Genomic DNA, 11783 nt, shown 5'->3' with positions numbered 1-11783 from the left:
CGGGTGGTTTTGGAAGGGGGTAAGGATGATACTGAGCTCTTTTGAATACCCCATTTAATTGTCCATAGCAGAGGATAGGGATGTCCTGGACTTCACTCCAGTCTACAAGCTGTAGTTATTGGGCACTGCCCTCTTTCATGCCCACATGGTTCCAATGCAGTAGAATAGTTAAGAGTGAGAACCCCAGGTCGGCAGGACTTGGGTCTGAGTCCCGAATCTACCACCGTGGCTTTGGCAGGCCGCTTTCTCTCTCTCACCCTAAATCCCTCCGCTATGAGAAAGAACCCAAAATGCCAGCCTTTTAGGTATTATGTACCTATTTATTGAGCACTCACTGTGTGCAAGAAACTGTCCTGGATGTCAGGGATAGAGCAGTGAACAAAACGGCTATGTTCATTGCCCTCGTGGACCGTGAAGAAGGAGATACATGTGAACTGCTAAGCACCAGCCATCGCTCTATAAACAGTCATCATGGTTGACGCAAGCATCTGATGGGGCTGAGTTCTTACTAAGTAGGCCCAGTTTGGTTTCCAACCTACTTTCTGAAGCCTTCCCTGCCCTCACTACACCATCACTGCACTGTCTTCTACAGTCAGGGAACTCTTCTCTATACTTGCAACTGGCATCTAATCACAAGCTGTCATGTGACTTTATTGACCCTCAGCTTGATTGGGCCTGTGGAGAGCCTGGGGAAAAGGAACCAATGGGAAGGCAGACAGGGGAGGACGGTCTAGCTCAGCATCACCTTGGAAAGACAGGCCAGGAAAGGAGACAGATCCTGGCTGGCCTCAGACTGAGAGGGATGGTGGGAGTCCTTTCTTAATACACCCAACATTCAGGCAGGGCTTGGTCTGGACCTGCACACAACAGCCACAGTACCAGTCTGACCCCATGCCAGGCTTTGGGAGAGAAACAAGGGACACCCCACAGCATCTGCTTGCTGGTGGCCCAGGGACACGTGGTCTCTGATCCAGCAGGTGCCGTCCGTCCTGGAGTAACATCATTTGACCCATTCAGCTCAAATCTTGGTCTGGTTTTTCATAATAGGTTATGTGCACTTGTAGCGTATGTGTGTGTGTGTGTGTGTGTGTTGATTAAAATGTGGACCATACCTGTGATTCAGGACATCCCAGGATGTCAATGAAAACCTGTTGAGAAATGCCATCTATCTAGAATGTCATCACATGTCCTGAGATCTTGAATTTGTCACATCACCTCTCAAGACCTGAGTTTCCTTCTCTGCAAAATAGAGTTGGTGTCCTTCTGAAGGTCCTTCCTCAATTACCATTCATTCCTTCTCCCAAAGAGATCTTTTATCAGCCCCTGCCTCTCCAGGCACACTGCTCCCACTCCAATCTTAACATCATTACCTCAATATCTTCATGCTATTATCAGAGTCTCCTTTCTGACCTCCCAGACCCCAGACTCCCCTGCTCCCTCCGGCCTACTCCTTCCACGCCCAACTCATCCTGGAAATAACATTCAGGCTTGTCTATAGCACATAAGCTCCAGGGGCACCTGGGTGGCGCAGTCAGTTGAGCATCTGACTCTTAGTTTCAGCTCAGGTCATGATCTCAGTGTCGTGAGATTAAGCCCCATGTTGGGCTCTGTGCTCAACACAGTCTGCTTGAGGTTCTCTCTCCATTTCCCTCTACCCCTCCCGCTTGTGCTCTCTCTCTCAAATTAATAAATCTTTAAAAAGAAAAAAAAAAAACCCATAAGCTCCACGGGGGCAGGGACCTCATCTATTTAGTTCACTGCTATGTTCCGAGTGTCCAGAGCAATGTTTAGTGCCTTATGGGTGTTTATGCTGGGTAATTGTATGTGTCAACTTGGCTAGGCTATCGGGCCCTGTTGCTTGCTCAAACACCAGAATAGATGTTGCTGTGAAGGTATTTTTTAGATGAGATTAACATTTAAAAAAAATTTAATTAAAATATAATGTATTATTTGTTTCAGGGGTACAGGTCTGTGATTCATCAGTCTTACACAATTCACAGTGCTCACCATAGCACATACCCTCTCCAGCGTCCATCACCCAGCCACCCCATCCCTCCAACCCCCCACCACCCCAGCCAGCGGCCCTCAGTTTGTTTCCTGAGATTAAGAGTATCTTATGGTTTGTCTCCCTCTCTGGTTTCGTCTTATTTCATTTTTCCCTCCCTTCGCCCATGATCCTCTGCCTTGTTTCTCAAATTCCTCATATCAGTGAGATCATATGATACTCGTCTTTCTCTGATTGACTTATTTTGCTTAGCATAATACCCTCTAGTTCCATCCACGCTGTTGCAAATGGCAAGATTTCAATTTTTTGATGGCTGCATAATATTCCATTGTGTATATATATATATATATATATATACATATATATATATATATACACCACATATTCTTTATCCATTTAGATGAGATTAACATTTAAATCAGCACAATTTCAGTAAAGCGGATCACCCTCCATATTATGGGTGGGCCTCATCCAATCAGTTGAAAGCCTTAAGAGAAAAGATTGAGGTACACAGAAGAGGAAGGATTTTGCCTCCAGACTCAAGATTTCAACATTAACTCCTGCCAGAATTTCTAGCCTGCTAGCTAGCTTGCAAATTTCAGACTTGGCAGCTGCCACAATTATGTAAGCCAATTCCTTAAATTCAATCAATCAATCTCAATAGATAGATAGTTATGTGTGTGTGTACACACACACATCCTGTTGGTTCTATTTTGCTGGAGAACCATAATACACCAGAGATAAAGATTTATCAATTCTTACAAAAATGCTTTTGTCCTATATAATACACTGTGTTTCATGCTAAAAACAAAACAAAACAAAAGAACCCAAAAAACAAACAAAACCAAAACCCCTCTCAGAATACATTAAACTCTGAAAATTCAGGAAATGAAATAAAACTAACTTTGTCTAACCCAAGGTTTCCTTAAGCATTTTAGACAACAGACCACAGGCCCCCTTCACAACGGAATGTGTACTCTCCTCCCAAGGGGCATTGGTGTTCCTTTGGAAAACAATGGGAGAAAGGCTGGGTTTAGCTTCCAACCACGATGCAGACAGACACGGCTCTTCACCATCAGGCTCCCAACAGCTTTCCCAACCTCCTTTTTTTTCTTTTTCATACTACCACCATCTCTCTTTCTCTAGCTCTGTTTCTCCAAAATGCACTATATCAAAACCTCAAAAGACTGGCATCCTCTGCTATTTTCCCTGTCTGGGCCTTGGCTAATGCTTTTCCTTTTGCTTGAAATGTCCTTTTGTGGCCCACCACCTTCATCCACTCCCCCACTTTAACTCAGTCTCTACCTAGTGAACACCTGTTCATCTCTTAAGACCTATTTCAGATGTCTCTTTTTCCAGGAAGCCTTCCTGGAGGGCCCAGCCCTCACCTCTCCCCCAGAGTGAGCCCTCAATCCTGTGCTTGGGTAGCTCTGTTAGCACACTTGTCCAGCTGGGTTGTAGTTACTTGTTTATATACTTGGCTCCTCTACCCGTGTAAGAGAGTACACAGGGCAGGAATTGGCTTATTCATCATGGTAGCCTCTGGGGCTACATTTTTGTTCAACTGAATGAATAAGTGAAAGGACATTTCTTAGCTAAAAATCTTTCCAAGTTTTCCTAAGACTCAGCAGAGCATTTAAACTTCCCTGACTGTTGGGGCACCTGGGTGCTCAGTTGGTTAAGTGTCTCTCAGTTTCTGCTCAGGTTGTGATCTCATGGGTCATGAGATTGAGCCCCATGTTGGGCTCTGCGCTCAGCAGGAAGTCTGCTCGAAGATTCTTTCCCTCTGCCTCCACACACCCCACACCCCGCCCCGTACCATGTGCATGCTTTCTTTCTCAAATAAATAAATAAATCTTTAAGCTTCCCTGCTTGTTAAGACCCTCCACCCATCTTCCACCCACCCTCTGCCTTCCTCCTTACTCCCTCCCAGCATGCAATGTCCACATCCATCAGCACACCAAGGATACTGCATGGTCACTCCTAAAGTCATCCATTTGTTAGCACAACAGATCCTTTCTGGAAGTTAGGTAAATTAAGCCATTTGTCTTTTACACCTCATTGTGAATTATCATGAACATTGTTTTTCTCTCAAAAATAGAGTCTGAGGGAAAGGGATTTCTGAAGGGAGCTACTCAAACTATTTGCCATTTTGATTTATGACAGCCAACTCTAAAAAGAGGTGGGAACCAGCTTTTCCAAGCAAATGGGTATATTTGTTTTTACCTATAATTTCCGTGCTGTTTAGCAATGTACACATGGGAGCCCCTTACCACCTCTGAATTCGACCTTTAGGAAGGAGGCCCCCATCTGCTGCAAGAGAATGATGAGATAGTACTAGGGTCCGAATCCCACTTCTGCCACTTACTAGCTGTGTGATCTCAGGCAAGCCACCTAACCTCAAATTCCTTATCTGAAAAAATGGGGATTGTAAGGATTATGCTTACTTTACAGAGAGGTGATGTCTAGATGAGTAAATGAAAAGTGCTTGGTGGAGGGCCTGGCACGTGGTGTGCGTTGTATGTATCAGCATCTGTCCTTCTCCTAAGCGCCAGACACTTAGAATACCTTCTCCGAATGTCCGTTGAAGAGGAGGAAGACATTTTTGAGTCATGGAAGGGATGCTTTGCAGACATCCTGGGTGTGATGCATTTCTTCATTTCTCCATTGGTTCGGCACTCAGTGAGATGCTGCTACACACACCAGGCAGGCTAGCCAGATAGACATCATCCTGACCTCAAGGGCCCTAAGTGCTAGAGGGAGACAAGTATGCAAACACCACAAATCAGAGCGAGCATGTGAAGGAATCAAGAGATGAAAGAAGGGGAAGGAGAAGAGAGTGACCTCACGAAGGAGATGGATTCAAGCCGAGACCCGGGGGATGAGAACAGGCTGGGGTGCTGGGTGTCGAAGAACTGATGGAAGGGAGAGGAGGCACAAACCTGTGCCAGCACTGAGCTTTCACACCTTTGGCTGGGGGCGGGGCCTCGCCTCTCTTGCCTGAGATCAGATGGAAAGCTGCTCCTTTCTTAGGAGCCCAAGGAGATGGGGTCCCAAGTCCTCATCCTTCCTGCCCGGGGGAACCAAGGTGGGAGTACTAAATACTTTCCATCCTTGGGGACATCCATTTGCCCATTGCCAAGGGCCCCAGCTCCCAAGCCCGAAGCAGAAGATAGAGTCAGATTCACCTCCTTCCCCCTCCTCCTGGCCCTCCGCAGACTGCTTTCCCACTGCCAAGGGAGAGGGAAGCCCTTCTTCTGTGGGGCTCCCTCCCTCCCTCACCTGCCTGGGGAGCTGGCGCCAGAAGGGAAGCAGTGGAGCCTGGAGAGGTTTTTCTAGGACAAAAGCACGAAGACACCAGGGAATGTACTTCTGACCATTAGGGGCCTCTGGCGGGGAGCTCTGTCTACAACTCATCAAGCAGCCTTTGTTACCTGCTGCTGGGGGATTATTGACCCAATTGGCTATTCTGCAGAAGGTTATCGGTTTAAAATTCCTACCTGGCCCGAGGGCTGTGCTTTTCTGTGCTTCAGTACTACCACCAGACGTGAGATTTGCATGTGTGAATCCATTAGGGGACACTGTTTCTTCCTTCGATCTCTGTGGGGCCTTCACTTTGAAAAGCTAAATCCGGGCTTGCAAATCATGCCAGGAGGTAACTGTCATCGTCCTGACAACAAAGCCGATGGCTCTTGCGGTGAAAGAAGTATTTTGAGAGCAGGCCCAGGGCTTCTTGTAACCCAACTGCTCCCTGCTCACCCCCACCTCCCGCAATTATTCACTAGTGAGACTACTCACGTGTCAGGTTTTCACTGAACTCTTGTAAGTATATAGTACAGGACTGTTGGAGTCGCTTCCAGAAGTAATCGCTCTCTACTCCCACCCCACCTGCTACTGAATCACAGCAAACAAACAAAGAAGATGCACCGGGGCTTCAGAAAGGCTCCTCTTCTGGTGGAGGGTGAGGCGGCCACTGTGAAGACTCGGGTCCCCAGCCAGCTGCAGGACAACAGGAACGGGAGGTCCCAGGGAGATTCCGGCAAGCAGCCTGAGAGACCCGAGAAAGAAAGTCTAACCACTGTTCTCAGGTGGCCATGGCGGCATCAGAGAACCACTGCGTTAATACTCCTTTCGTCCTGGTTTTCCCATTGGCTTGCCTATGTCTTGAACCAGTTGGTCTCCACATTGCTTCCTCCGAGAAGGAGGCGTTGTGCTAATCATGCCTCCTCCCCCGGGATCCGGAAATGACAATAATATGTGACTGTAGAAAGAGTCCAGGGGCAGAGCAGTCATAGTTTGGGGTTGTTTTTAAAGCAGGGGGATGGCCACAAGGGTCTTTCCCGAGCAAGGGTGGGTCAGTGGTGCTGGGAAACGGGCTTTGCAGACAGAGAAATCTGTTTATCTTCACACTCCGGAGAGGCCATCGCTCTTCCCGTGACAGCAGAGAGTACTGTAGCGAGCACATTCCAGGAGCGGAGATGTGTGGGCTCCTCGGCCAAGTGGCCTTCTCCTAATCAGCAGTGGGTCTCAATGAGATAAAATGGGGCGAGAGCAGCAGGAAGCCTGTTCCATCTTTCCCCCTACGTCTTCAGAAGAAACTTTGATCAAAGGAGAAGTGGTATTTGTGGAGAGCTGAGAAAACTTGAAAGAAAGTCACAGTGGGCATGGATATTTGTTTATATTTGTCTGGGTTCTGGGGCAGTCTGGCCTGCAGCTATGTGGCAGACCTGCCCTTCCTTCAGCCCTCCACCCCTCACCCCATCCATTCCCCCAAATGGATAGCTTTTCTAAAAGTTAAACATTTTCTTGTAATTCTGTAATATTCCCACACACCTAACACATTAATGATTTTATGGGCTAAGAAGGAGCTGTGATGGTTGATCCAGATTTTACAGTTTTTAATATCTATAAAAATAGATACCCCCAGTAATGTTCTCTGTCTTTGAGGCCTCAGAAAGGAAGGTGTGTGGACACAGACTGGATAAAGAGAAACCAAATGCACTCGTGTGTGCATGCGTGCATGCATGCGTGTGCATGTGCACGCGTGTGTGTGCACGCGTGTGTATGTGCATGCATGTGTGTGTGCGTGCGTATGCGTGTGTGTGTGTGTGTGTGTGTGTTGGTGGGTATTTTTTAGACCAAAGAGTTTCATTTGGTGTCCTTCCTTCTCTCCTCTTTCCTTCCCCTCCCCCCTTCATCCCAGATCTGTTTGAAAAGAACTCAGATCTCTTTTCCCACATACAGACTGACCTGATAGTGGAGGCATGAGTAGGGGAGGGGGGTGGAGTGTAGCTAGTTCCACACCCATAGTCTCTGATCTAAAGGATTGTTCTGTGAGCAATCACTGTACACCATAGAGGTGCAAAAAGTAAAAACAAAGGCCCCACTTGGATTTTAAGGACAAGACCAGTAGTGGTATTGCTTTTACTGCTTTACCCCAGACTACGAATGCTTGCCATGTATTGAGTGTTTATGTTCCAAGCATTGTGTTAAGTATGTTCCAGGCATTGTGTTAAGCACAAGGCATGCATGAGCTCATTTAATGCTACTGACAGTACTCCAGGATAGATCCGATCCCTGACTTCCAGATGAGGAGATGGAGGCAGAGGGATATTAACTGGCCCACGGCTGCGCAGCTAATAAAGCCGGTGTTCACATCCAGGTCTGTCTCACTTCAAAAACCCAGCTCTTGGCCACTCTGCAATAAACGTTGCTGGATGGTAATGTAGATATAAATCCAGTGCAAGGACTCCTCTGACAAGTGTCAGGCAATATACTGTCCACTACAATGCAACCAGAATTAATAACATATGCTAGTCAACATGGAAGCCTTCCCGAGAGCAGGACTACAGCTTGGCTGACAGATGGAGATGTTATTGTATTCACCATTGACTGTTGCACATCTGGAAGCAGAGGCGAGCCTCGAAATCAGATGTATTCCAGACGTGCACAGGTTCCCCCTACCTCCCCCTTGGAAAAACCTTTGCTGGGTCCTGCTGTGCCCTCCAGCTACGATCCTGTTCTCTCTTCCCTTTCCCTGCCAAACTTTCTGAATGAAAAATGGAGCCACTCATCATCCCATTTCCTCCACCCCACCCCCTGCACTCCAGCTTCCTCCCACTGCTCTCCTAGAAAGCTCTGAAAGCTCAAAGAGGTTCCTGGGGAATGACTCCTTTCCAAATTCAGTGACGTTTTCTTCAACTTTATCCTCTTGACCTGCCCCCAGCATTTGACGCTGTTCCTCACCACCTCTTTCTCCCTCGATGCTGTGATTCTAGCCTGTGTGATCCCTTGTTCCTTTGATGGCGTCCACCGTTGCTTTGTCACGCTTCTCTTTTTCCCCTGTGCTGTGCTCTCTCCCAGCAACGTCTCCCGCTTCTCTCGCCGCTTCCACTCTCGTGTCTGTGGAGAAGATATCTAAGGGGGACTCGGTGAAAAGGGGACACGCCAGAACCCTGGCCATTCCTCTCCATACCAGCTGGGAGGTCCCGGGGAAGCCATGTAATTACTTTCCTGGGGCTCCCTTCCCTTGTCAGGAAATTCAGGCCGGCCACAGGTACCGCACAGGGTGGGCGCCATGCACACGCCGTAAAGCTCTGTAGAAGAACTAGCTCTTGCTATTGTCATTACCTTTATTTTCTGACCTTCTGCTCTAAAAATAGTGCTCATATGCTTTTCGTCAGAATTTGGAGCAGGATTTCTCAAATTCTAGTACTATCAGTCCCATCCTAATGGGCATAAATACTGTGAGTTAGTACATACATCAGTTGACACATCCAACTGTGCAGACCCACCATGACAATTTTATGTTCTCTGCTCAACTGAACTCTGGCCGTCCACCAATAACCCTCCTGTGAGTTCTTAAGCTCAATTCCTACAGGGACTGCTGCTAACCTTCTCTCTCTCTCTCTCTCTCTCTCTCTCTCTCTCACTTCCCATTTTCTGTTCACCAACCCTCAGTTCACAGAGAAGATGAGAGCATTTCAGTTTTGGAGTGAGAGAGACATGGTTCAAATCCTGACTCTGATTCTCACGAGCTAGATGACCATGGGCAATGCATTTATCCTCTCTGAGCTTCAGTTTGCTGATCTGTAACATGGGAACTGTTATTGGTTGAATTGTGTCCCTCCCCACACACACACACCAAAAACAAATACATTGACTCAGAATATGCCCATAACTCGGAATGTGACCTTACATGGAAATAGGGTCACTGCAAATGTAATGAATTAAGATGATGTCACACTAGAGTAGGATGGACCCCTAATCCAATATGATTAGTGTCCTTATAGGAAGATGGGCCATGTGAAGGCACAGGGAAAACACCTTGTGAAGATGAAAGAAGAGACAGGAATGGTGTATCTACAAGCCAGGGATACCAAAGACTGTCAGCATACCACTGGAAGCTAGGGGAGAGGCCTGGAACAGATTTTCCCTCACAGCCTCAGAAGGAACCATGTCTGCCCACACCTGGATTCAGACTTCTAGCCTCTAGGACTGTGGGACAGGAAATTTCTATGGTTTCAGACATCCAGTTTGTGATACGTTGTTGCAACAGCCCTGGAAACTAACTCAGGAACATACCCACCTGGAAAGAAAGAAGATAATAGATCAAACTGTCAAGCGGCTGCTAGCTGTGTGCTCAGTCCCACGCCACCCTGCTGGGCCCCATCTTGCTTGCCTTTACAGCTAAACTCTCTCTTCCCTGTGGTCTCAGAGGGAGAGGGATGTCCTTCTTGTGTTTGAACACATAATCACCACCACCACCTAAGCTCTGGCCCTGGTGCCTTCCCTACTCTGAAATCCTGCCAGCAGCCAATCTGCTTCCAGAAGCTGCCATGACAGCCAGAGCCAAGCCCCACCCCTGAGACCGCACCCCCCCATCCTCACCTTTGCCTCCCTGACCCCTCCTCTCACCTCCCAGCCTACTGACTCATTTCCAATCATACCCTCCTGTTTCCACCAACGTGAAAAGAGAACAATCCTTGGAATTTACAGCCTCCTTCCAACTGTCGCCCTGTTTTCTCTTTCCAAAGAGCTGGTTCTTCAAATGTATGATCCAAATCAGTGGGTTTAAGATCCATTTCTTTGTTATGTACACTTTTGCCCACTCCAGCCTCCACCTCTCCAGTCTCCAAAACACTGTCCTAAGGACAACAGTAATATTTTTAAAAAAAGGTCTTGTATTCATTTTCCAACTTTTGGGGATTGGACAGTAACAGATCTTCTTCTTATCCAACACTTGGCTCCTCCAGAGGTTAATTTATTCTTTCCCCTGCCCTGTTCTCTCTTCTGCCAAACTTTTCAAATAGGGACCTCTGACCGTGGGGTAGACACTTCTTGTGATTCTGCAAGACTCACAAAGACCCCTCTGAGGAGTGGCCCCAGTGACTTCGGCTATAGCTGGTGGATCCATGGGTGGCTAATTCCCCCTTGGGTCCCTTCCTGGAAGGTTGGGTATGGAGGGGAGAGAGGGCAAGGCTGGATGCTGCTGACACTAAATCACATCTGTGGCAGGATTCTTGAGACATCAACTTCCACCACTCAGGTACCCAGAGCCGCCCTGGGTTCTCTTCTTCTCAAACTAGAGTCATCTGACTCTTTCTTAATCCAAAGTAGACCTGACAGAGACTTCCAGTTTCTGGTCCCATATTGAAAGGAACTTGGAGATCACTCCCATCCACACAAAAAAGAAAATGCTGAATAAACCGAGAAACAATAATTCTTCTTAAATCCGTCAGAGAACTGAGGTCACAGGACAAACCCCTCCCCCCAAAGTTGAAGAGGTAGGAGGATACAGACAGACACAATGTACCCGAGTGGAAGGCCAGGAGCAGAAAACTCACGGGAACCACGAGCAAGTTCCTTTTATCTGGCACATCATATCTGGCTTACAGCAAAATAGGACTATACATTCTCTTTCTTAGATTAAGTTAGACAGTGTTGACTCATGGTGCTCAACCCCAATGGACACATTCTAGTCTCTACGTGCTTTCCACTTTAGGACATTTCTACATTCTCTCCCATGTTCAATAGCTTTCCACTTTTGGACATTTCTACATTCTTTCCCATGTTCAATAGTTCAACCAAGTGCCCACTAACTGAAGATTGCATACTGGCCTCTGTGAGAAATATGAAGCATGGGATTCCTACTTTCATGGAGCTTACATGAAAGCAGATTTACAAAATCTGGAAGCAGATTTACAAAAATAATGCTACATTCACGTTTGGTTGTAATCTTCTGCTAAAGTAGAGGCACCAAAACATGCTATGGACGATTAAGTTTGTGGATATTTGGGAAAGCTTTATAAAAGTCATGACATTTGCACTAGGTCTGAGAGGGTTCCAACAGGCACAGATGGAGTGGGGTGGTGGTCCTGTACATGGTAGGGGATGAGAATACGGAGGGCTTGGAACCAGAACATGAAGGACAAAGTAATGGGAAAGGTCTGAAGACTGGGGCTCTGGCATTGTGGGGCCAGACTGGTGATTAAAATAAATCCGACAGCTTGGTGTAAGATGAACTGGAAAGAGGAGAGACTGTTCAGGAGATCACCACACCAAGCCAAGGAAAAACTTAATACCCAAACTAGATAGAGGTAGAGGGAAAGAGGGGAGAGAGACACAAGCTCCGTGGGAGGTAGAACGGGTGGGATTCATGAGCTGGGTGTGTGGACCCTGAGGGGACAAAAGGAGCCAGAGATCCATTTGTTCACCCCACAGCCTGCTTAGCTCTGGTCACCCGCCCCCCCCTTTGCCGTCTCAGAGGGGCCCCATG

This window comes from Eumetopias jubatus, unplaced genomic scaffold, assembly GCF_037043125.1.
Source record: "Eumetopias jubatus isolate StellerSeaLion01/CBP00866 unplaced genomic scaffold, mEumJub1_p1.0 scaffold_7, whole genome shotgun sequence".
NCBI classification, from domain to species: Eukaryota; Metazoa; Chordata; class Mammalia; order Carnivora; family Otariidae; genus Eumetopias; species Eumetopias jubatus.
The sequence above is the reverse complement of the archived record's forward strand: the minus strand, read 5'-3'. Positions refer to the sequence as shown.